At 41.3% G+C, this 26,760-nt stretch overlaps 1 protein-coding gene and 1 long non-coding RNA gene across 4 annotated transcripts in view; one reads left to right on the forward strand and one right to left on the reverse strand.

Moving 5' to 3' along the window:
• The window catches only part of Vwc2 (von Willebrand factor C domain containing 2), a 141,190-nt gene that overhangs the window by 78,727 nt on the left and 35,703 nt on the right, over window positions 1-26,760 (forward strand). The gene's annotated exons all lie outside the window — the stretch shown is intronic.
• On the reverse strand, window positions 8,431-24,861 carry LOC102552528 (uncharacterized). The gene is made up of 4 exons (XR_359666.5): window positions 24,696-24,861; window positions 17,898-18,078; window positions 15,776-15,935; window positions 8,431-9,884 (listed from the first exon to the last, which is right to left on the reverse strand). It is a non-coding gene; the product is annotated as an uncharacterized LOC102552528 (long non-coding RNA).

The raw sequence follows: 26,760 nt of genomic DNA on the forward strand, positions 1-26,760 counted from the left end.
TTCCTCAGTGTGCCTGTGGCCCTGCTCTTCTGGATCTCAAATCAGGCTCATGGCTCTCTTCTGCTCTCCCTCCTCACATACTTCCTGGGCTGAACTTTAAACACCACATAAACGTTTTTGTTTCAGCATCCATAGTGTCTAAAAAACAGAGCACCCGAAAGGTCTTAGGCTACATAAGGACTGAATTAACACATAGTTTCTAACCTAGGAATCCATATATTTCCCCGTCTTGATATCTACATAAACATCTCAGAGCATTATTATACAGACAGAGGAGAAGGTTCCCCAATCATACTGTCATGATGGCAGTTTAACCCAGATGAAGCAAAATATTATGATACAAATATATTTTTTCCTTGAAGGGATAATTAGCAGTTTGGCAGCTTCTTCATAGAAAGCTGGGAACCTATAAAACTCATACCTGTATAATTTTTTTTTATTAACTTGAGTATTTCTTATATACATTTCGAGTGTTATTCCCTTTCCCGGTTTCCAGGCAAACATCCCCCTCCCCCCTCCCCTTCCTTATGGGTGTTCCCCTCCCCACTCTCCCCCCATTGCCGCCCTCCCCCCAACAGTCTAGTTCACTGGGGGTTCAGTCTTAGCAGGACCCAGGGCTTCCCCTTCCACTGGTGCTCTTACTAGGATATTCATTGCTACCTATGAGGTCAGAGTCCAGGGTCAGTCCATGTATAGTCTTTAGGTAGTGGCTTAGTCCCTAGAAGCTCTGGTTGCTTGGCATTGTTGTACATATGGGGTCTCGAGCCACTTCAAGCTCTTCCAGTTCTTTCTCTGATTCCTTCAATGGGGGTCCTATTCTCAGTTCAGTGGTTTGCTGCTGGCATTCGCCTCTGTATTTGCTGTATTCTGGCTGTGTCTCTCAGGAGCGATCTACATCCGGCTCCTGTCGGTCTGCACTTCTTTGCTTCATCCATCTTGTCTATATGGGTGGCTGTATATGTATGGGCCACATGTGGGGCAGGCTCTGAATGGGTGTTCCTTCAGTCTCTGTTTTAATCTTTGCCTCTCTATTCCCTGCCAAGGGTATTCTTGTTCCCCTTTTAAAGAAGGAGTGAAGCATTCACATTTTGATCATCCGTCTTGAGTTTCATTTGTTCTAGGCATCTAGGGTAATTCAAGCATTTGGGCTAATAGCCACTTATCAATGAGTGCATACCATGTACGTCTTTCTGTGATTGGGTTAGCTCACTCAGGATGATATTTTCCAGTTCCGACCATTTGCCTACGAATTTCATAAAGTCATTGTTTTTGATAGCTGAGTAATATTCCATTGTGTAGATGTACCACATTTTCTGTATCCATTCCTCTGTTGAAGGGCATCTGGGTTCTTTCCAGCTTCTGGCTATTGTAAATAAGGCTGCGATGAACATAGTGGAGCACGTGTCTTTTTTATATGTTGGGGCATCTTTTGGGTATATGCCCAAGAGTGGTATAGCTGGATCCTCAGGCAGTTCAATGTCCAATTTTCTGAGGAACCTCCAGACTGATTTCCAGAATGGTTTTACCAGTCTGCAATCCCACCAACAATGGAGGAGTGTTCCTCTTTCTCCACATCCTCGCCAGCATCTGCTGTCACCTGAGTTTTTGATCTTAGCCATTCTCACTGGCGTGAGGTGAAATCTCAGGGTTGTTTTGATTTGCATTTCCCTTATGACTAAAGATGTTGAACATTTCTTTAGGTGTTTCGCAGCCATTCGGCATTCCTCAGCTGTGAATTCTTTGTTTAGCAATGAACCCCATTTTTTAATAGGGTTATTTGTCTCCCTGCGGTCTAACTTCTTGAGTTCTTTGTATATTTTGGATATAAGGCCTCTATCTTTTGTAGGATTGGTAAAGATCTTTTCCCAATCTGTTGGTTGCCGTTTTGTCCTAACCACAGTGTCCTTTGCCTTACAGAACCTTTGCAGTTTTATGAGATCCCATTTGTCGATTCTTGATCTTAGAGCGTAGGCCATTGGTGTTTTGTTTAGAAAATTTTTTCCAGTGCCCATGTGTTCCAGATGCTTCCCTAGTTTTTCTTCTATTAGTTTGAGTGTGTCTGGTTTGATGTGGAGGTCCTTGATCCACTTGGACTTAAGCTTTGTACAGGGTGATAAGCATGGATCGATCTGCATTCTTCTACATGTTGACCTCCAGTTGAACCAGCACCATTTGCTGAAAATGCTATCTTTTTTCCATTGGATGGTTTTGGCTCCTTTGTCAAAAATCAAGTGACCATAGGTGTGTGGGTTCATTTCTGGGTCTTCAATTCTATTCCATTGGTCTATCTGTCTGTCTCTGTACCAATACCATGCAGTTTTTATCACTATTGCTCTGTAATACTGCTTGAGTTCAGGGATAGTGATTCCCCCTGAAGTCCTTTTATTGTTGAGGATAGTTTTAGCTATCCTGGGTTTTTTGTTATTCCAGATGAATTTGCAAATTGTTCTGTCTAACTCTTTGAAGAATTGGATTGGTATTTTGATGGGGATTGCATTGAATCTGTAGATCGCTTTTGGTAAAATGGCCATTTTTACTATATTAATCCTGCCAATCCATGAACATGGGAGATCTTTCCATCTTCTGAGGTCTTCTTCAATTTCTTTCTTCAGTGTCTTGAAGTTCTTATTGTACAAATCTTTTACTTGCCTGGTTAAAGTCACACCAAGGTACTTTATATTATTTGGGTCTATTATGAAGGGTGTCGTTTCCCTAATTTCTTTCTCGGCTTGTTTCTCTTTTGTGTAGAGGAAGGCTACTGATTTATTTGAGTTAATTTTATACCCAGCCACTTTGCTGAAGTTGTTTATCAGCTTTAGTAGTTCTCTGGTGGAACTTTTGGGATCACTTAAATATACTATCATATCATCTGCAAATAGTGATATTTTGACTTCTTCTTTTCCAATCTGTATCCCCTTGACCTCCTTTTGTTTTCTGATTGCTCTGGCTAGAACTTCAAGAACTATATTGAATAAGTTGGGAGAGAGTGGGCAGCCTTGTCTAGTCCCTGATTTTAGTGGGATTGCTTCAAGTTTCTGTCCATTTAGTTTAATGTTAGCAACTGGTTTGCTGTATATGGCTTTTACTATGTTTAGGTATGGGCCTTGAATTCCTATTCTTTCCAGGACTTTTATCATGAAGGGGTGTTGAATTTTGTCAAATGCTTTCTCAGCATCTAATGAAATGATCATGTGGTTTTGTTCTTTCAGTTTGTTTATATAATGGATCACTTTGATGGTTTTCCGTATATTAAACCATCCCTGCATGCCTGGGATGAAGCCTACTTGATCATGGTGGATGATTGTTTTGATGTGCTCTTGGATTCGGTTTGCCAGAATTTTATTGAGTATTTTTGCATCGATATTCATAAGGGAAATTGGTCTGAAGTTCTCTTTCTTTGTTGGGTCTTTGTGTGGTTTAGGTATAAGAGTAATTGTGGCTTCATAGAAGGAATTTGGGAGTGATCCATCTGTTTCAATTTTGTGGAATAGTTTGGATAATATTGGTATGAGGTCTTCTATGAAGGTCTGATAGAATTCTGCACTAAACCCGTCTGGACCTGGGCTCTTTTTGGTTGGGAGACCTTTAATGACTACTTCTATTTCCTTAAGAGCTATGGGGTTGTTTAACTGGTTTATCTGTTCCTGATTTAACTTCGGTACCTGGTATCTGTCTAGGAAATTGTCCATTTCCTGTAGATTTTCAAGTTTTGTTGAATATAGGCTTTTATAGTAAGATCTGATGATTTTTTGAATTTCCTCTGAATCTGTAGTTATGTCTCCCTTTTCATTTCTGATTTTGTTAATTTGGACACACTCTCTGTGTCCTCTCCTTAGTCTGGCTAAGGGTTTATCTATCTTGTTGATTTTCTCAAAGAACCAACTTTTGGTTCTGTTGATTCTTTCTATGGTCCTTTTTGCTTCTACTTGGTTGATTTCAGCTCTGAGTTTGATTATTTCCTGCCTTCTACTCCTCCTGGGTGTATTTGCTTCTTTTTGTTCTAGAGCTTTTAGGTGTGCTGTCAAGCTGCTGACATATGCTCTTTCCTGTTTCTTTCTGCAGGCACTCAGCGCTATGAATTTTCCTCTTATCACAGCTTTCATTGTGTCCCATAAGTATGGGTATGTTGTACCTTCATTTTCATTAAATTCTAAAAAGTTTTTAATTTCTTTCTTTATTTCTTCCTTGACCAGGTTATCATTGAGTAGAGCATTGTTCAATTTCCATGTATATGTGGGCATTCTTTCCCTATTGTTATTGAAGACCACTTTTAGGCCGTGGTGGTCCGATAACATGCATGGGATTATTTCTGTCTTTCTGTACCTGTTGAGGCCCATTTTTTGACCAATTATATGGTCAATTTTGGAGAAAGTACCATGAGGAGCTGAGAAAAAGGTATATCCTTTTGCTTTAGGATAGAATGTTCTATAAATATCTGTTATGTCCATTTGGCTCATGACTTCTCTTAGTCTGCCTATGTCTCTGTTTAATTTCTGTTTCCATGATCTGTCCATTGATGAGAGTGGGGTGTTGAAATCTCCTACTATTATTGTGTGAGATGCAATGTGTGTTTTGAGCTTTAGTAAGGTTTCTTTTATGTATGTAGGTGCCCTTGTATTTGGGGCATAGATATTTAGGATTGAGAGTTCATCTTGGTGGATTTTTCATTTGATGAATATGAAGTGTCCTTCCTTATCTTTTTTGATGACTTTTAGTTGAAAATTGATTTTATTTGATATTAGAATGGCTACTCCAGCTTGCTTCTTCCGACCATTTGCTTGGAAAGTTGTTTTCCAGCCTTTCACTCTGAGGTAGTGTCTGTCTTTGTCTCTGAGGTGTGTTTCCTGTAGGCAGCAGAATGCAGGGTCCTCGTTGTGTGTCCAGTTTGTTAATCTATGTCTTTTTATTGGGGAGTTGAGGCCATTGATGTTGAGAGATATTAAGGAATAGTGATTATTGCTTCCTGTTATATTCATATTTGGATGTGAGGTTATGTTTGTGTGCTTTTCTTCTCATTGTTTTGTTGCCAAGACGATTAGTTTCTTGCTTCTTCTAGGGTATAGCTTGCCTCCTTATGTTGGGCTTTACCATTTATTATCCTTTCTAGTGCTGGATTTGTAGAAAGATATTGTGTAAATTTGGTTTTGTCATGGAATATCTTGGTTTCTCCATCTATGTTAATTAAGAGTTTTGCAGGATATAGTAACCTGGGCTGGCATTTGTGTTCTCTTAGGGTCTGTATGACATCAGTCCAGGATCTTCTGGCCTTCATACTTTCTGGAGAAAAGTCTGGTGTGATTCTGATAGGTCTGCCTTTATATGTTACTTGACCTTTTTCCCTTACTGCTTTTAATATTCTTTCTTTATTTTGTGCGTTTGGTGTTTTGACTATTATGTGATGGGAGGTGTTTCTTTTCTGGTCCAATCTATTTGGAGTTCTGTAGGCTTCTTGTAAGCCTATGGGTATCTCTTTTTTTTAGGTTAGGGAAGTTTTCTTCTATGATTTTGTTGAAGATATTTACTGGTCCTTTGAGCTGGGAGTCTTCACTCTCTTCTATACCTATAATCCTTAGGTTTGATCTTCTCATTGAGTCCTGGATTTCCTGTATGTTTTGGACCAATAGCTTTTTCCGCTTTACATTATCTTTGACAGTTGAGTCAATGATTTCTATGGAATCTTCTGCTCCTGAGATTCTCTCTTCCATCTCTTGTATTCTGTTGGTGAAGCTCATATCTACAGCTCCTTGTCTCTTCTTTTGGTTTTCTATATCCAGGGTTGTTTCCATGTGTTCTTTTTTGATTCCTTCTATTTCCATTTTTAATTCCTTCAGCTGTTTGATTGTGTTTTCCCGGAATTCTTTCAGGGATTTTTGTGACTCCTCTCTATGGGCTTCTACTTGTTTATTTATGATTTCCTGGAATTCTTTCAGGGATTTTTGCAATTCCTCTCTGTAGGCTTCTACTTGTTCTCTAAGGGAGTTTTTCACGTCTTTCTTGAAGTCCTCTAGCATCATGATCAAATATGATTTTGAAACTAGATCTTGCTTTTCTGGTGTGTTTGGATATTCCATGTTTGTTTTGATAGGAGAATTGGGCTCCGATGGTGCCATGTAGTCTCAGTTTCTGTTGCTTGGGTTCCTGCACTTGCCTCTCGCCATCTGATTATCTCTAGTGTTGCTTTGTTCTGCTATTTCTCACAGTGGCTAGACTGTCCTATAAGCCTGTGTGTCAGGAGTGCTGTAGACCTGTTTTCCTGTTTTCTTTCAGCCTGTTATAGGGACAGTGTGTTCTGCTTTCGGGCTTGCAGTTTTTCCTCTCTACAGGTCTTCAGCTGTTCCTGTGGGCCTGTGTCTTGAGTTCACCAGGCAGGTCACTTGCAGCAGAAAAGTTGGTCTTACCTGTGGTCCCGAGGCTCAAGTTCATACGCGGGGTGCTGCCCACGAGCTCTCTGTGGCGGCAGCAACCAGGAATATCTGCGCCGCCATTTCCGGGAGCTTTAGTGCACCAGGGTTCCAGATGGCGTTTGGTGTTTTCCTCTGGCGTCCGAGATGTGTGCAGAGTGCAGTCTCTTCTGGTTTCCCAGGCGTGTCTGCCTCTCTGAAGGTTTAGCTCTCCCTCCCACGGGATTTGGGTGCAGAGAACTGTTTATCCGGTCTGTTCCTTCAGGTTCCGGCGGTGTCTTAGATGCAGCGGTCCTGGGCCCTCCCCCACGGGAACCCAGAGGCCTTATACAGTTTCCTCTTGGGCCAGGGATGTGAGCAGGGGTGGGCAGTGTTGGTGGTCTCTTCTGCTCTGCAGCCTCAGGAGTGCCCACCTGACCAGGCGGTGAGGTCTCTCTCCCACGCGGTCTGGGAGCAGAGAGCTGCTGCGGGCTGAGATCCGCTGGTGTGGGACTCCTGGTAAACACAGGAAGTGCCCGGTCCTAGAGGAATTCTGCCTCTGTGTGTCCCGAGTTCACCAGGCAGGTCTCTTGCAGCAGAAAAGTTGGTCTTACCTGTGGTCCCAAGGCTCAAGTTTGCTTGCGGGGTGCTGCCCAGGAGCTCTCTGCGGCGGCAGCAACCAGGAAGTTACCTGTATAATTTAACCCAACTTTAAGTAGAAGGTCTGTGTGAAAGGGGTGAATATCTTTTAAATGTGGCTTGTTACTTGCTGGGTGACAAAAAAGAAATGGCGAGTTATATAGATGGCTTTGTTTTAAGAATAATAAATCTTAAAATGCTCACTGCCAGGATGTAAGAATCTGTTAAAGCAGTGGTTCTCAACCTGTGGATTGTCACTCCTTTGGAGGTCAAACAACTTTTTCACAGGTGTCATCTACGACCATCACAAAACTCAGATACTACATTACAGTTTGTAACAATAGCAAAATTACAGTTATGAACTAACAACAAAAATGATTTTATGGGTGGGAACACCACAACATGAGGAGCTGTATTAAAGGGTCACAGCATTAGGAAGGTTGAGAAGCACTGCCTTAAATGATGTAGTATTAGGAAAGGATACATGTGAGTAATTTATAATGTAAGTACTAGTCCGTATATAAGTGACATGTGGATTTCGGCAAATCGTTTGATATCTATAATACTGAAGTATTCATATTTAACTTGGCATAGTGGTGTTACCTATATTGGAGTCTTATTGTTTAATGATCAAGGGTATAGAGCCTGTGCGGTGGTCCCTGACTATCACAGCTTCATTTTACCCTTCCTAAAGACATATTAGATGGTAGGACCCTGTAGGATGTTATAAGGTGAAGGCAGGTACAAGATAGAATGAGTCCTGTCATCGGATGAGAAGGAAGGATGGGTGGGAGAAAAGTTTGAGTGAAGAGGAGGAGATGGGAAGGTAAGGAGTGAGAGAGGGAGAGAGAGAGAGAGAGAGAGAGAGAGAGAGAGAGAGAGAGAGAAACATGGAGGCTGATGTTAAGATTCCACTCTGTGTATTTACACATTGTTATGAATATTCTCAAGGGATGGATATGTACAAGGTTTTGTATGTTTAGGTGGGCAATTATGTCTTATCAATCGGATCAAAGGTTATTGTGTTGTGTGTTTTTTCATGTGGCAATTTAAATTTAAGAGAGCATGTGGTGGCTGGGACGCTGAGCCGCCATGGAATTAGGATATATATTTCTGCCATGGTGGCAACCTGCCTTGGGAACTGGATGGGTAGAGAGATTACAGCCAGACTCAGAGAGAGGCCTTCTGCAGTGTGATATGGGATGGAGCAGAGCCGGTGAGACAGCTAAATGAGATTAAGATATCTATTAGATATCTTGGGGCACTGCTGTGGCAGACATGGCGGGGTAAAAGGCAGCCTTTTTTAAAATTTACAACAGAACCTTTTTTTTTCTTTTTTCTTTTTTTTTTTGCTTCTTGGGTATGGTAATATCTCAGTATTAGGTAAGGTTAATATCTCAAGACAATTGTCACTGGAAAAGTTCCCTTTACTCACACATATCAAAAGAAGTCAGGGGACAAATCTGGAGGCACAGATTGGTTACAAACCAAAGGCTGCACGGGGAAGACAGAATTACACCATGAACTTTGGCATCTTCAAGAAGAATAAGTGGCCAAGGTTGGTGTCTTAGGGTTCCTACTCCCGTGATTAGGCACTATGATCAGAGAGCAAGTGGGAGATGAAAGGGTTTATTGGCCTTAACTTGTACATTGTAGTCTATCACTGAGGAAACCAGGACAGGGACTCAAGCAGGTTGGTAACTGAAGGCAGGAGCTGCTGCAGAGGCCATTGAAGGATGATGCTTCCTGGCTTGTTCCCCATGGCTTGCTCAACCTGCTTTCTTATAAAACCCAGGACCACCAGTCCAGGGATGGCACCACCCACAATGTTTTAGGCCCTTCCCCAGCAAGCACTAATTTTAAAAAAAATGTCTTACATCTGGATCTTATGAAGGCCTTTTCTCATTTGAGGTTCCCTCCTTTTAGATAACTCTAGCTTGTGTCAAGTTGACGTAATACCAGCCAGCACAGATGGACAAGCCGGCTTAGGACTGGCGAGTGGGAGAATGTCAGCATGCTTAGGGTCAGGGACTAGTTGTCTGGAATCTGTCTCTGCAGTCAAGTGAGCAGAGAAGGTGAAGAATAGTCCACAGTGAGACTCCCAAGTGTTGGGGTAGGGACTCTCAGGTGTAGACTGCCTTTGGGAATATGCTGATCCAGCAAAACTCTTCCTCCCAAGACAGCAAGCCTTGAATATAATAGTATCAGAATTCAGACAGTAAAGGATGAGTATTAAGTTGAGATGCTCCAAACAGAGCCTCAATACAAGTCCTAGCCACTGATGAGATCAGGCTTAAGGGGAGAGCTCTGCTACGGCACAGGTCCATTCTGTCTCTAGAGTGCTTAAGCTAGCCAGGTCAAGCTAGAGCTGGAGTGGTCAGGAGATTGGGGATGGGGTTTGATAGCATGTGGACTTTCCCATCTAAGGAGCAGACTGTTACACAGCATCATCTGCTGCATGTGCAGTGCTTCTGCCCAGCTGAGGTGGGACCCAGGAGCTATTCCCCTGCTAGATGACAAGCCTGAGTGACTTGGTCCTCCAAGGATAAGAAGCAGTTGATTCACTGACCTCTGAGAAACCAGACCACTGACCCGGAACACAGTACCCTAGCACCCCTTTGTATCTGTTTTTGAGCCATGGTACCTAGGGTGATATAGTCTTGTGTAATACGCACCCAGTGGCCTCAAAAGTTGAATAACACTCACGTTGTCCTATTTTCCAGTCAGCTTCTCTATAGCCTCATCCAGGAACCATCCCCCCCCCCTTTTCCAGTTTGCAAACTTCTGCCAATAAATATGTGTAGATGAGTGCTCTGAGTCCAGCTTTTGCATCTCCGGATTCAGCCGACCATAGCTGGAGAAGATCTGCAGCAGCAAATAAAAAGAAAAAAAAAAGAGTCTGCACTGAACATCTACAGATTTTTGTGTCTCTCTTCCATAAACAACACAGTGTGGAAGCTAATTACATAGCATTCCTCATGTATCCAGCATTTCCAATAATCTAGAAATGATAGACAACAGAGGGGGGTAGACCTTAGTTTTCTATGCAAACGGCACCATTATATAAGGGACTTGAGCATCCACAGAGCTTGCTTTCCATGGGGGATCCTGAGACTAACCCTCCATGACAGCTATGCATCTGTGGTTCAGTGACTGCCACTTTCAATTTCCTCAGAACACCTATGCTCAACATCTTCTCTGTGAAAACACATATTGTCTTTTATGTCAGCAATATAACTTTATTTCTCTTAACTGTTCTTTGGTCTTTAAATTATTTGTATTCTCTAAATTACGGGCATTAAAATATACAGTCGACAAAACGAGTGTGCTGATAGATTAGTAGATCAGAAAGGAATTTAGCCAGAATACGTAGAAATGGTTCAACAGTCAAGAGCACATACTGTTCTTGCAGAGGTCATGAGCTCAGTTCCCAGTACCCATCGCACACAACTTAGAGCTCCTTGTAACTCCAAGTCCAGGAGAATCAGATGCCTTCTGTAGGTATCTGTAGAAATGTATGTATACTGCCCCACATGTAAAATAAATATTTTAAAGAAATGAACTGGCCAAATGTTCTAGTTCTACAAATGTCTTAGGGGTTTCTGGATTCCATATCCTTTTCATAAAGAGCATTTGGAATGCTCTACATTGGAATTATCTAAAATTTGGCAGATGCAGATACTCTCTTCTGCTCCAATTTTCCAAGGATGACTTAATGTTCTCACAGTAGCTCACACTTCATAAGCCCAGATGTAGGTACCTTCTCCTTAGAGACAAACAGATGCATACCTTGATTATATAATGCTTTTGCCTTTTTACAAACAAACTGCTACTTAATAATCTGCTCAAAAGTCATTGTTTAAATAAACTGGGCCGAGAGATCCCTGGGGACCGGATGTACTGCAGGTATCTGTGCATCGCCAGTGCTGCTGCAGGCTTGGAGCCTGGTCCCTGTAACTGGGGAGAGAGTTGGGAGGGGCTCCTTGAAGCCTTACACGTGGGGTGCAGCCCGTCTCAAGACTACCTCTGTGTAGCCAATTTACCCATCTGCTTCTGCTGAAGGCAAATTCCAGCCACGACAAACAAGTGCCCTGCATTTCACTGTGCTTGTCTACTCAAACAAGAATCGTTCTACCATTTGAGACACTAGATCTAGTAGTCTAATGCTGCCCATGTACCTTCACTGTGCGCTAACTGTCTGTTTGGTTTCAAAGAAACTCTATTTTAGCAGAACCCTGAGGATGTGTACTTAGTGATAGCCAGTTTGCTCTGTCCTCTGTTTACCAAATAGGACTCCTGCTCTTATTGGATGTTAGAGAAACATCTGTTTTTCTTGATCATGGAGGCATTAGAGGCCTGTAAAAGGGAATAAGAAGATTCTTGGAAGACTGAACATATTGCCAAACATGGTAGACAGGAAGGCTGACTACTCCACACTAGCACAGTGAACGAACTGAATGGAGGGCCTCGGCAGAGAGCACAGGAAGATCGAGTCCACTACTTAAGTGGGGAATGCAAGTCAGGGTATAACACTCAAAAAAGTGTTCCTCATTCCACTGTAGGAGACAGATTTTTCTGTCTATTTTCTAAGGATTTAATAATTAAGTAAATGAAATAAGCTAAGGATAAGAAAAAATTGTACAAATTAGTTTATGTGCCTAGGTTCAGATCAGTTTGGGAGACCCAGTCTTCCTGCAGGTCTCTCCCAATCCCAGCATCCCTACAACTATGGTAGACATGCTGTCATCTGCACAAGATATAGGTCACTCTGTCCAAGAGTTATGCTTGTTTCTCATGTACACCATGTCTGTAAGCAGTTGTGAGCGTACACACACATACACACACACACACACACACACACACACACACCATCATCATCATCACTACCACCACTACCACCATCAACTTCTACATAGATTTTACTGGGCAAGGTTAGAACCAATTTCATATCCCATAAGCAGAGACATAGTGTGAAAAAATGATAATGTCAGACAACATGCCTTTCCAAAATGTCTAACCTATATGACTTCCCAAGTTAATATACTTTACACAAATGCTGGCTATTACATCATCAGCAAATTTGTGTTTGTGTATTCGTTCAGCAGAGTTGAGCTGTTATTTCTTGTGCTGAGCTAGCCAGAGAGTACAGCAGACCTTAGAACAACTTGCTATGAAGGCTGTGGGAAATGTTGGGGAGAAAGAACTGTGACAAAATTACCCCAACCTTAGCATTCATTCTTAGCTTAAATTCATTCTCTGGCAGGTTTTAAGGCAAAGTCTGGACTCAAGATGTTGACAAGCAACCCTTCCTTCCTTCTGGACATTCTGAACGGAATCTTCCATGGCCATCAACCATCTTTGGCTTTCCACTCTGTGGCAACATTGTTCTCATCTCCCCTTGTAACTTCTTCATTTCTCATGAAGATACTTGGTGGTTTAGGGCTACGTGGGTCATTCAGGAGATCTTGTATGGAAATTGTTCACTTTATTCTGTCTGTAAACATGTTACAAAGAAGGCTTCACTGATGGGTTCTAGGTGGAAATACATTTTTGAGACACCATGTTAATGGTTAATCTTAATAGTCAACTTGATGGGGTTGAGAGCCACCTCAGGTGTTTACTTCTAGGCATGTATATGAAACTCTTTCTAGAAAGTTGTAACTAAGTGGGGAAAGGTCAAACCTAAATGTCGATGGTACCATCTAACAGGCTGGGCTCCCAGACTGAATTAAAAGGGGAAAGTGGAAAAGCCAGCTGAGTGTTAGCATTCATCTCTCTTTTCCTCCCTTACTGTGATACAGTATGTTCAGCCTCCAACTGCCATGCTCCTTGCCCACCGTAATGAACTGTGCCATCTCAAGCTATGAGCCAAAATAGCCATCCCTTCCTTCCTTAAGTTGCTTTTGCCAGGTATTTTGTGGCAGCAGAAGCAACAACAACAGCCCATTTGATCCAGCTGGTGTGCCACACAGCAGCCTGGGATTTAAGGTCTAACAAGAAGAAAGAAGATTCCTTATTTAGCACTATGGAGTAGCCTGATTTCAATTGCTGTGATAAAAATCCATGATTAAAGGCAATTAGGGGAAGAAAGGGTCTATTTCAGCTTGCACTGCCAGGTCACAGCACATCAGCACATCAGCACATCACTGAAGGACGTCAAGGCAGAAACTCAAAACAACAACCTTCAGGCAGGAAGCATAGAGGACCCCTGCTTTCTGACTCATCCTAGTTAGCTTTCTTATGCAGTCAGACTCACCCACTTAGGGATGCTGCCATCTATCCTTGGGTCCTCCCAATCATCAATCAAGACCTGATCACAGTACAATCTGATCTAGGCAATTTCTCAATTAATTCCTCTTCCCAGATGACTCTGGATTGTGTCAAGGTGACAATGAAAGCTAACCAGCACATAGAGCAACAGTGCCATGCAACAGGATGTGACTGAAGATAGCCCAGGGAATGGCATCAAAGATCAAAAGAAGAAAAAAAAACATACTGGAAAGAGGCTAGATCCATGCAACTAAATCCATGCATAACACGGGTTCTCCTCTCACTCCTCTAGATTTCCCCTCATGTTTATTCTGATGAATCCTAGAGAGTTTGACATTCCCACTCCCTCTAAGTCATTCTTGCATGCCTAGAATAAAAATTGGATGCATAAAACCATGCCCTGCATAGCCAGAGCACTGGGAATCAGGCAAGGATTGCAAGTTCTTAAACTTCCTTCTACTGATCTCTACTCTGGAGAGTGGATGCTGATGACCCAGACCCTGTGGCTAGTCCCTTCCAGTGACCTCTCTGATAGAAAGTCAACCTCCAGAGAATCAGGGTCGTACCATCCTTGACGAATGGGTTGTGATCTCTAAGGACTAAGGATATGAGTTCTGATGAGACCAAGGTTGCCATTTAGAAGAGGCAAAGGCCAGTGGCCATCCTTGAAGTGTGTACCCTTACTGCACAGTACATTCTCTGGGTCAGCACTTGCCAGAAGTCTATTCATAGTTTGAGCCTTTAGGAGAATGATTCCTTTCCATATTTTAACCAACCCTTTATAAAGACTTTAAAATTGAAGTGCAGAAGATCATCTGTGAGATAATACTACATTTTGGTTCTTGTGTTATTTTGATATTGTAGTGTTTTGAGAAGTAATGCGGTAGACTGAGGAGTTTTGTTACCATGGTGTATTAACCAGGGTCCTCTAGAGGAACAGAATTCATCAAAAGAATATATACATATAAACACACATATATATGTACACACACACACACACACACACACACACACACACACACACACACACACACGTTTTTCCAGTCCGTAAGGCTGACTGTTCCAGCTGGTCTTCAGTATATACTAGATTCCAAATAGGCTCTAATGCCAATGAAGAGCATAATCCAAAAACAACAACAACAACAACAACAACAACAACAACAACAAGAACAACAAATCATGTCTTCCATGTCCTTTAAGTTGTCTACCACCAGAAGGCGTGGCCCAGATTAAAGGTGGAAACTCCCACCTCAAGATCTAGATTACAAGTTATCTTCTCACTTCAAATAATTCTGTGCCCAAACACTAAGTTCCACTTAATTCCAAATGTAGTCAAATTGACAACCAAGGATAGTCATCACCCCTGGTATGACTGGACTCTAGAGAGGTCATCCCGTAGACTTTTAATTTTAAGTTTCCCTTGTTTAATTTCTTACAAAGACTGACCCCTCTCTTTGCCCTCAAACTTTGAATAGTCATCCATGACTTGGACTGACTCGCCATCTAGTGCCCGAATCCTTCAACTACACATTCAGATGAAAGCTGCTTTCTAGTCAGAACCACTGCTGATGTTGACAATAGAAGGAATGGGTAGGAGAACTAAGTTTTCCTAAGAAGCCAATCAACTTTACCATGGTCCAGCATCCTAATCTTTATCCTCCGTCTCTTCATAACTCTGTATTTTAAAAATGTAACATCATTAGCACAGAATGGAAGCAAAGGCCACAGGAACACAGCACAGCACAGATCTTGTTCAAAGACAGAGGTGGCTAAGGTGACAGTTACGGAAGTAGAGCAAAGGCGCATCAATAGGGAAAGTGGCTAGGTTGAGCTTTGATTTGCCATAGGCTCATTCTTGATCGTGAAGCCCTGCATGCTTAGACTACTACTGTTGGGCCTGAACTGATTGAGGTAGAATCTGAGGACTGCACTGTTGAGTTAATCCATCATTATCCTAACATGATAGAGCGTACACAGTCCTATACACAGTATGGTATTGTCCTGAGTGTTGTAGGTGGCAATCCCACCATGACACATATTTGTGCATCTAAGCAAACCTGAATGAAAAAGGTGCATAGAAGTTACTAAGCCATAGTACTAAATATCTCAGCTCCACTGTAATCTGTGGGTACTCTGTTGCATATTTTGTCACTGAACTAAACCTTCTTATGTGGCACATGGCTGATACCACTTCCATTTGGGGGTGACAAAGCATTCTCAGCTTTCTTCTTTAAAAGTAGAAAAGTAAATGTGTCCCTTCATAAAGCCATTAATGTAAAAATAAAATTTGATCATGGGCCTTCAAACTATATTTACCTTGGGTTCTTAATAACTGCCATATAACTTGGTCCCTAAGAAGAACTTTTTTATTTCATACATGCTCTTGTCTCAGAAACCTGGATGCATTTGGCTATACATATTGGAGAAACTGTCGGGCTATAGTTTAATGGTATATTTTATTCTTTTCTGTTCTTTAATGATCTTACCACTACTGGAAGTTATGTTCCATTTGCTACAGCATTGCTTGTTGTGGGGTGCAAAGCTTGACAAGGACAAGTTGTCACTTCTCAGTACTCATTAATGACCAGAGAGTGAGCATCCAGTACAGTCACAGGATCAGCCAGGTGGAGGGAGGACAGATGGATCCTGGAGTAAAAGAGGACAGACCTTAGGAGACAGGAGAGGCAGGCTCACTCTGGATGAGTTCAAGGACAGAGAAGAGGAGGGTAAAGCTTATTACATTCATAGAGTTTTGTACATCATGCCACCTTAATATTTAATGAATAAATGAATAAATGACATTTTGTCATGATTTATGATTCTTTCAATATTCTGTCATAGTTAATTTGCTAGCATTTGTTGAGAATATTGAGTCTACACTAATTGTAAATACTTTCTTATGGTTATCTTTGATGTCCCTGTATGTCTGTGATTGTGTAATGTTAGTCCCTGTGACCAACTGCCAGTAAATGATCTCCTTTCTTCTACTATGTGGAAGAGTTTAAGCAGGATTTGTGATAATATAGGACCCTATGGCTGAACACACCTTGTACCTTGGATGCATAATACAGAAAAATCAATGTGGAATTGTACTGAAGACTTTTTCTCTGGCGGTTACCTAGCCCAAGAATGTGCTGTGTAGTCTGCATGGAGAAAAAGGCATCGGTGCTCATACTCAACTATGAACACTATAATCTATAAGACCAACTAGCCAGGAAGGAGGGACCCACTTGTGCACCAATGGCATTACTGGCATTGCATAACCAACTCCTCTCTGGTGGGATCTACACCACAAGAGAGAATGTGAGTCTGGAACTGTGACCCAAGAAAGAAACCCATAGGGGGAAACTGGATACTGTTCTTTAGCAAATTGATAGAGTGTCAGGATGCCTTCTGAAAACCTACTTCTATTCCCATAGACAGTTACCACCCTCAGCTTTGCTCAGTGAACCTCTCTTCTCAGCCAGCAGTGGTAGATACAGGCGCTGAAAGTGTCAGATGATTACTTGGTTCTAAAGACAGGTACACCATCCCTTCTAAGGTTCAGCAAATATTATATCACAGGAGCAGAAACAATGAAATGGCTGAAAGATAGAGAACTCTGAAATGCCATTTTGTAGCATGCCTCTGCCATTGCAATCACAGACTCAACAGCTGTTGTGGATGCTTGCACCGGGTCTATACGAGAATGGGCCTATTGACAGTCAGATATGTATTGTGGGGGTGCTTAGGGTACCCCTCACTGCAAAGTATCCTCTACTGATAGATTCAGGGAGAGGCGGGTCATTGGCTTCAGTGTGTGCCCACTAATGATGCCACCAGGCTCTAATGGAGAGTTCCAACGGAGTGGTTACACAGATGGCCCTGGTTAAAGAAAATGGATCACAGAGGAAAATGGAAAGTCATGAACTTTGGAAAAGGACTGGTAGAGATGAGAGAGCTGATTGGGATGGTAGATAAAGGAGGGCGTAGGGGCAAATGTGTTACGTACATGTATAAAATTATCAAGTAACAAAAACTGTCAAATTAGAAATGTGAATCAACCTCTTCAGTGTAATACTTTGTAAGTATACATATAAAAATTTTGGTTAGGGCAATAATAAACCTAGTTCTTAACTGTTGTTTGGATTAGCTATTTTGACATTACAGGTTTTAAAAAAGGTGTTTCTGTTTCTTCCTCAGTGGGCATATGTGCTGCCTGTTTCTTGGAATCCATTTCATTCAGGTTATATGGTCAGTGGGAGAGGGCTTGGCCATGCTAGTACCATGTGATGTTTTTTGTTCCTGTGAGTTTCTACTTTCTCGTCTGATTAAGGTAATTTTGATCTCTGTAGCTTCATTGTTCAAGATGGAGGTTCTTATATTTTGCAGGTATTACAAAGTGATTTTTAGCTTTGATTTATCTCTTGTTTTTCTGCCCTATGCTCTAATTTTTATACCTTCCAGGCTTCCAGACATTTCTATTGGAAGGACAAAGAAAGAGCAAATAAAAGGTTTACACACACTTTCCTTCCCATTGAAAATGACATCAAATGTTTGTATGCTTCTGATTTTGTTTGAGACATACCTTGTTACTCAGGCTGATCTCAAGGGTTTTTATTGCCTCACCTTGTTGAGCGATGGGATTTCAGGCAAGCACTTCCAAGCCTGGCCTGCCTTATTCTTGATTCAGCACTTGCAGGCTTGCTATAAACCAAGGACTACTTTCCACGTCTCTAACGAAAGAAACTGGTTCTGACAATTCTTGCTGGCTTCACAGTGATTCTGTCGAGGGGATGGTAGGTTGCAGCTGTTTGTAAAGACTTGGTTTTAGCAAGTAGTTTTTTGTTTTTTTTTTTTTTTTTTTGGTTCTTTTTTTCGGAGCTGGGGACCGAACCCAGGGCCTTGCGCTTCCTAGGTAAGCGCTCTACCACTGAGCTAAGTCCCCAACCCCTAGCAAGTAGTTTTAAAGAGTAATTGTATAGAGTGAGAGTACTTTTAACACTGAATTTACAGGATATTCCTTGAGATCCGTGGTTAAGGGCAAAGGCTTTTTGACAAGTGAGTTGGGCTGAAAATTACAGACGTGGAGCAAAGCACAGACTGATTCTCACCTACCCATTTTGTAAGCTCAAAAGATGAGTGATTTAAATGTTTGACTTCAATTTTCTCAGCTTCGTTCATTTCTGTTGCTGACAGACTACCATACGCTGAATAAACTATTCAAAAAAGAAGTTTATTTTGTCATGGGTGAAGCCCAAAGTTGAAAGGGCACATCTAATGATGTTCCCCTTGTAAGCAGACTCCTAAGGCATTGTTGGGAGCCACATGTCAAGTGACAAGAAACACATGGCTTGGGCTTTTACAACAGACCCACTCTTCAGATAGCCCATTAGTCTATTAATCATGTGAACAAATTAATACATTTGTAAGGGCAGTGCCCTAATCAGTTTTTAGAGTTCGTATCTGGTCCCACTTCCCTCATAAAAAGTATCAAATCTCCATATTGACACTGGAACCAGTGGGACAGGAGCAAATCAACCAGTTACATCTGTAACATATCTGAGTTTGCACTTTCATACAACTTGCCTTTGTCATTCTGCCTAAGGCTATTTCTTCCTGAGAATCCGTTGCCTTCTCAAGACAGTAAAGGTGTAAAATATGTTTCAGTATTCCACCCTAGTGAGTCCTGGGGTATCCATGTTTCCCAAATTCTGCATTTAAACCAAACAGCTTACACTTCCTTATTGTGTGACTCCTTGGCATGTAGAGCATCAGTCACAGGTGAGAGAGCAAGCCAACACTTTCTCAGATCCAGAATTTATCTGTTTTCTATTAATTCTCGTTGCTCCAGATATCAACTGTGCCAACTGTTTCGCCACAGCTGACCTAACAGGTTATTTTACCAGTTGCTTTCCCAACATCTATGTTGTGTCCAGTCATAAAGCTAATTTTCCAGGCCAGCTGGGTGACAAATGCAATTACTGAGTGTCTTAGTCAGGGTTTCGTATTCCTGCACAAACATCATAACCAAGAAGCAAGTTGGGGAGGAAAGTGTTTATTCAGCTTACACTTCCACATTGCTGTTCATCACCAAAGGAAGTCAGGACTGGAACTCAAGCAGGTCAGGAAGCAGGAGCTGATGCAGAGGCCATGGAGGGATGTTACTTACTGGCTTCCTTCCCCTGGCTTGCTCAACTTGCTTTCTTATAGAACCCAGGACTACCAGCCCTACTGGTAGAACCCAGGTACCAACCCTACCACCCACAATGGGCTGGGTCCTCCCCACCTTGATCACTAATAGAGAAAATGCCTTACAGCCAGGTCTCACAGAGACATTTCCTCAAGGGAGGCTCCTTTGTGATAACTCCAGCTGTGCCAAATTGACACACAAAACCAGGCACTACACTGAGGCACCCTCATGTGCCGGCACTTTGCAAACCTCTGCTTCCATTCCGTTTGCGATGTAGCACATAGATCAACGCCAGTTGAACAAGAAAGTCAGACTTAACCAATAGGGAGCTAGATCCCAGTTCTTGATGGAAAAACATTCTGATTAGTTCTGGTGTCCTGCCCAGGTGCCTAGTTTGGGGCATCATTTGTGAGAAGGAGGCAATTCACAGAGGTAGCCACTTCTGAAGATGCTCAAACTTAGCTGACTGGAACACTTATAGAAGCTGCCCTTTACTGTGTTTGGAGCATGTGATTGGGGAGTTGGATCTGTTTGCTTCCTTTCAACCTGGACATTCCAAGATGAAAGAAGCCCGAGACAGCAGTAACAGCAGTAAAACAAAGCTACCATTTCTCTGAGTACATGAAGACTAGTATCATCTCTGTCAGTGAGAGAACTGTAAATGAGGCTATGGACCAAAGATGGTTTATTCGGGAGCTGTCTATTTGTCTGTGCCCTTCCTAATGAAGAGCAAGATGGCTCAAGACATTGAAATAGCAGCACATCTCCACAGAGGGGGTTTGCTCTTCAATGACGGAACTCACAGGAAAGAGTATGAGGAAAACCCTTCCTCAGGCAGCTTCCTAGGAAGAATTCAAGCTTTGTTATTCTTTACAAACTCCAAAAGGAAATCACATTACAAAATACAAACGCACATATGTTTACAGATATTTCAATCCTGAAGCTTGCTACCCCAAAAGGGGGGTCAGGAGACCACCAGAAAGGCAGAATATTTATTCATTTAGTGTCAGAGTTTGTTCTTTTGCAGAGGAACAGATTTAAGAGAGTGAAGTATAAACAGTCCTGGGTCTGTAAGAGGAAGAATTCAAAAGTTTCAACCCAACCCTATGTATTCTGATTTCCCAAGACATAAATACAGAAGAAGGAGAAGAAGGAAAAGGAGAGTAGAAGAACTTTGAGTCTTTTGAAGCCTCTAGTGTCTACAGCAGCATTGAATGTCTGTGTGTGTGTGTGTGTGTGTGTGTGTGTGTGTGTGTGTGTGTGTACGCGCACATGTGCTCACGCTTAAGGAAAATTGCATCATTGTGAAGAATACACAAACAATTCTCCCTGTGCTATTGTGCTCCCTGCCACTGGGCTACTATGTTTTAAGGTAGCATAACTGGTGCCATTTATGTAGAATTTAGAGAAAGAATTGCTTTTTTGAGAAAGAGGTAGAAACTTTCCTTTCAAACCCCTAGAAATGGATTGTTCTTGTTTTGTCAAGCTTGTTTTATAAGTGCTTCAAGGTATCAATCAAGGGCTCTCATACTTGATCATAAATTGGTTGGTAATGACATTTATTTTGTGCCTATGAGATGAAACAAATTTAATTCAGGGCCACTGTGTCTACTTGGGGAGACATTTATTCTTTCATTCATGTCCCCTGAATATTTTTGGAATACTAATTATGGGCTCAAACTCTTTACCAGAGCCAGGCCATAAATGTGAATAGAACATCAGTGCTCACAGCTTTGGACAGGGGGCGGATGCTGCCTATATTCCATATGTGTAATTATTATAGATTGTTTGCAAAGTACACAGGGAATGGGAGCAATGACTGCCGTCAGAGATCCAGGGAAGCACGGTAAAGGAATGAATACTAAGCAAGTCCTGAAGGTCCATGGGGATGGGGCCACTATAGATGGCCAGATAACATACACAAATCAAGAATTAGACTGTTACAGGTTCGTCTTATAAATTAGGGTTATTGTCTTTGTATCATGGAATATTTAAGATTTAGTCATCCTACATATCTTATGTAATTTATCTGAGTACATCAAGAGTTAGGGCCAGCCAATGGTAAGTGTCTCAAAAAAAACCAACATAGGGGAATAAATTAAACAAAATAAACCATGACCTCCCAAAGATTCTATTATTTGTGGATGGGTGAACCCTGATGATAGCAATGTTGTAAAGCAAAACAATTTCCCTAAGCTGAAGTGAGAAAAATAAATTAAGCCTAACTTATCTACTCATACAGCATATGAAAAAGATGTCTCCAAAAATGCTCATATATGTTTTATTAATGATATGCTCAAACTGGAAAACTGTCCCAGTTCCTTTCAAGAGAAAAAAAGATTGCAGCCTGCCATATGCACATATCAGCAGGCTACTCAGTATCAAAGCAAATGGTGTGCTTGTTATATGTAAGGCACAATAGCATCTCCCTAATATCATACTTGGTAAAAGAAGCTTAAAACAAAGATGTGCATGCTTCTGCTTAGTCGAGGTTCAAGAACACGTCAGTAGATAGTCAAGGCGCAAGATGGTGTTGACTGACATGGAGAAGGACAATAAATAAAGCTTATGTTTTTCCTATATGATGACTGAGGTTTACATCGACACGTGATTATCACTAACCTATAGGACTTATACCTTTATGGTATATAAAACTAAGAACTTTAAAAGAGGAACAGATAACAGCACATGGTTGAGTAAATGAATATAAGACATGTCCTAAGGATAGGACCTTCATACCTGCTCAGGTGAGTGGAGTTTCAGTTGTCCATATCTAGCAAAGACCCAGAATAGACTCTGCTTCTAGAGCAAGAAGGCAAAGCCATGGTTCTATCTTGAGTGGACAATAAAAAAATCTCTCCCCACTCTTCTGACCATTGAAAATAGCATGCTGAAAGGGATCGGATATAGATCTCTCCCGAGAGACACATCCATAGCATATTCAATACAGAGGTCAATGCTAGCAGCAAATCACTGAACTGAGAATAGGACCCCCTTGGGGGGAATTAGAGGAAGTATTGAAAGAGCTGAAGGAGCTTGCAACCTCATAAAAACAACAATGTCATTGGAGTTGTGCCATTCTAACACCAAATAAAGTTGACTTTTAACCAAAAGTCGTCAAAAAAGATAAGGAAGGATGCTTCATGTTCATCAAAAGCTTGATTTACCCAAGATGCAATCCACAGACCACAGGAAGCTCAAGAAGAAGGATGACCAAAATGCAGATGCTCCCACTCCTTATTAAAAGGGGGAAAATATTCATAGGAGGGGATATGGAAGCAAAGTTTAGAGCAGCGACTCAAGGAATGGCCATTCAGAGCCTGCCCCATATGTGGCCCATATATATATATATATATATATATATATATATATATATATATATATATATATATACAGTCACTAAAACTAGATGAGATTGACAAAACTAGAAAATGCATGCTTAAAGGGACCGGATATAGTTCTCTACTGAGAGATACATCCAGAGCATGTCCAATCCAGAGGTCAGTGCTAGCAGCAAACCACTTAACTGAGAATAGGACCCCCTTGGGGGGAATTAGAGGAAGGATTGAAAGAGTTGAAGGAGCTTGCAACCCATAAAGACAACAATGCCAACCAACCAGAGCTTCCAGAGACTAAACCACTACCGAAAGACTATACATGGACTGACCCAGGGCTCCAACTGAATACGTAGCAGAGAATAGCCTTGTTGGGGCACCAGGGGAAGGGGAAGGAAGCCCTTGGTCCTGCCAAGGTTGGACCCACAGTGCACGGGAATGTTGGGGAGCAATAAGGGGGATGCATAGGGGGAATACCCATATGGGGGAGGGGAAGGGGAGGGAATGGGGGCTTATGGATAGGAAACCGGGCAGGGGAATAACCTTTGAAATGTTAGTAAAGAAATATATCTAATAAAACATTTTAAAAAAGCACTTCCCTCAGACTTTCAGTTTGGGAACAAGGCCTAGAGAATTATTCCTAGAATTACTAAAGGCCACCGGTGAAAATTGGAAGGCCAAAGGATGTCAAGAGCAGTAGTAGAGTAGACACGGTAAACAGCAAGGAGCAAAGGCAGGTGCAAGAAAGGGAGCCCACCACTTGGTATTTGGGTTGTCACAAGAAGATGCTGCCCACTCTGGAGGAATTTCTCCCTGACCTCAGATACTCTCTCTGGGAAATATTATAACATATTCACCCTAAGGCATATATCTTAGTTGACTTTGGGTCCAACAAAATTGACAACCAAGATTACCCATTACAGTCACCCAAAGTCAAGGGCCTAATAAAGAATGTGTGACAGGTGAGCTATTTGTGGCCCAAGAGAGGCAACAGGAAAACGGTTCAACAACAGATGCAAGCATTTCCTAGCAGACTTCTCCACAAATTAACTTCTTTTAGTCAGTTTTAGCTGTCAACTTGGCATGACCAAGTGATGGAGTGTCAAGCAGTGGGTTGAGGGCACCCTTTAATTGTAGAGGCCTATCAGCATATCTGTAGGAAGCCATCTTCTTGGTTCCTGCTTAATTTAGGAGGACGAGATCACTGTGGGTGGTTCCAGTCCTGGAAATTTGAGCCTAGCTATATAAAAATGGTTGCTTAATATAAGCAATGGAGTAGGAAAGCCAGTTAGTAGTAGTTATTCCTCCAGCTCCTGCTCTCAGCTTCTTTCTGTGAGCTCTGACCCCAGCTTCCCTCTGTGGTGGATTGGAACCTGTAAGGCAAATAAACTATTTCCTCTCCAGTTTGCTTTTGATCATGGTGCTTATCACAACAAGAAGAAAGCTATAGCACAGCTGACAACCAATAGCGATAAAAATATAATGAAAAATACATAACATGGAAATATTTTATAGAATCAATAGGTTCGTTGATGGAACTAGAAGGCTTTGAAGTAACAGGTCATTAAAAAGTAAACTTCAAAATTCACTTTTAAAGCAGATAGAAAGGTATAAGAAATAAGATGGAAAAGGTATAAAATTTTATAACAACTATTATGTCTTAAAAATAGAATATATTTTCCTGAACTTTTAGTTTCAAATTTTTGTTTATTTCTGACAATTTGTGATGTATATTTAGCCCCTTACCCTCCCTATCTTTCCCCTCCTTCTACTTAATGCCTTCTCAATTAGCCCCCCTACAATTTCCACGTCATCTGTTTTTTTTCCAATGAGTTTATTTGCAGTTGCTTGCTCTATGAGCGTGGGTAGGGGCTACTTTCTGAGGCCTGGGCAACTTACCAGTGGTTACAGCTTTGAAGAGAATGGCGTTAACTCCCCTCGGCAGCCATTTACTGCTAATGCTATTTTTCTAAAAGGTAGGAGATCACTTCTGTGATTTTGTCCTATCTATGATGGAATTCTGAAGGTTCCAGGCTAGCACACATCTTATTCAAGTATCCATGACTTCCATGCTCATGATGGCAACAGCCAATTCTGTATCCATGGAAACATTTCACAGAATTCTTTCTCTCTCCTGCCTCTTCTATTCTTTCATGATGTCTCCTAAGTCTTGCAAATCTGACTTGGGTCTCGGGTCTCAACACTCACTTTTTCTCCAGGCTTTTACCAGAAATGAGTCTCTGTATGGATTTCCTGTTGCCAAGCGCATAAAGGAGGCTCTCTGTCCTAGGCTCAGAGTGTCACTAGTCTATATGTATAAACATAAATATTTAGAAGGCAGTTTGGCAGCACTTCCATTTATCAGAACAATCGTAATCCTCCCCGCTACACATACACACCCTGGGCTAAGGATTTCTCAGGCCATTGGTTGTAACCAGGTTTACAGATTCAGGTTTGTATCTCCTCCCATGGACTGGGTCCCAAATCCAATCAGAAGGCAGTTTGTTGCTGTCTAAACAGACATGCCAGTATTCCAGCGTCAGGGATATTTTGCATTGCACATTGGTATTCTAGCGTGTAGGGTTCACAGTAGGGTAACATTGACCGTGTCTTTTAACTCCCGGTAGACTGCCGAGCACATGGCAGCACTATGAAAGCAAACCTGCAGAAAATATCTAGCTTAGTTCAAACTTGATCTCTCCATGTGCTACAACCAAGGATGCGGTGTCTTCAGCCACAGAGACTGACCTTGAACCTCTGCTGGGTAACGAAGAGCAATGAAGATGCTGTGCAGTGTGGCGGGAATATTTAGGACTTCTCTGCAAATAAGCCATGGAGTAGTATCTGCACCTGGAACTGTGATTTTTCTCTTACAAATCTATGGCTTATGGGAATGGCTTGAACCAACCTCTGTTCCAAGCTCTTCCAAAATTCGTTTATAAAATAGTAGGTTTCTATATTTTTAAAATTTTTTGTTAAACCTTCTCCTGTACCCCCATCCCTACCCCCTATTCCTCCATCTCCATTTAAATTTTTTATGACTAATATTTCTCCACAATTACTGTTATATTCTGAATTTTATTACTTACCCTTACCTTTTTAATGCCTCACTACTGATCCGTGCCTCTGTTTTGCTTGCTGGTCTCAATAACAATTTCTACAACCTAACCAGAAAAATATTAAAATTCAAAGCTAGAATCTCCATAAGAAAGAGAACATATAGGTTTGTCTTTCTGGGCATAGTACCATACTCATTATACTATTTTACAGTTATAGCCACTTTACTGAAAATTTTATTTTTTATGGTTGAATAAAATCCATATACATATAAGTGCGTGTATATAAGTATATATATGTATATATATAATTGAATATGATCAATATATACATACATATGGTGTATATATATATACATACATATATATGGTTGAATAAAATATAATACATACATATATACATACATACATATGGTGTGTGTGTGTGTGTGTGTGTGTTATATTTCCATTGTCCATGTGTGTGTAACATTATCCGTTCATCAGCCCATGGACATTTAGGACATTTAGACTGATTCTACCACTCATCTATTGTGAAGACAGAAACAACCATAGATGTGCAGTATCTCTGTCATAGGTTATAAAATCCTTTGGCTTCATGCCCAGAAGTGTTATTGCTACTTTATATGGAAGCTATATTTTTTAGCTTTTAAGAAATCGCCACACTGATTCCTGTTGTGTGAAGTAATTTTAATTTTAATTTTCATGATGTCTAAGGGTCTTGAAAACGTTTTAAAGTCTTTATTAGACATTTGTATTTCTTCTTGGAGAAATTTCAGTTCCACAGTTCATTTTAAAAATTGGGTTGTTTTCTTGATTTTTAGTTCTTTTTAGTATAAACCCATCCTTTGTCAGATGTATATATAGCTGCTAAGGTTTTTTTCTCTCATGTTATATAGCCTGCCTCTTAA

The sequence above is a fragment of the Rattus norvegicus genome, chromosome 14 (genome assembly GCF_036323735.1).
Source record: "Rattus norvegicus strain BN/NHsdMcwi chromosome 14, GRCr8, whole genome shotgun sequence".
NCBI lineage: Eukaryota > Metazoa > Chordata > Mammalia > Rodentia > Muridae > Rattus > Rattus norvegicus.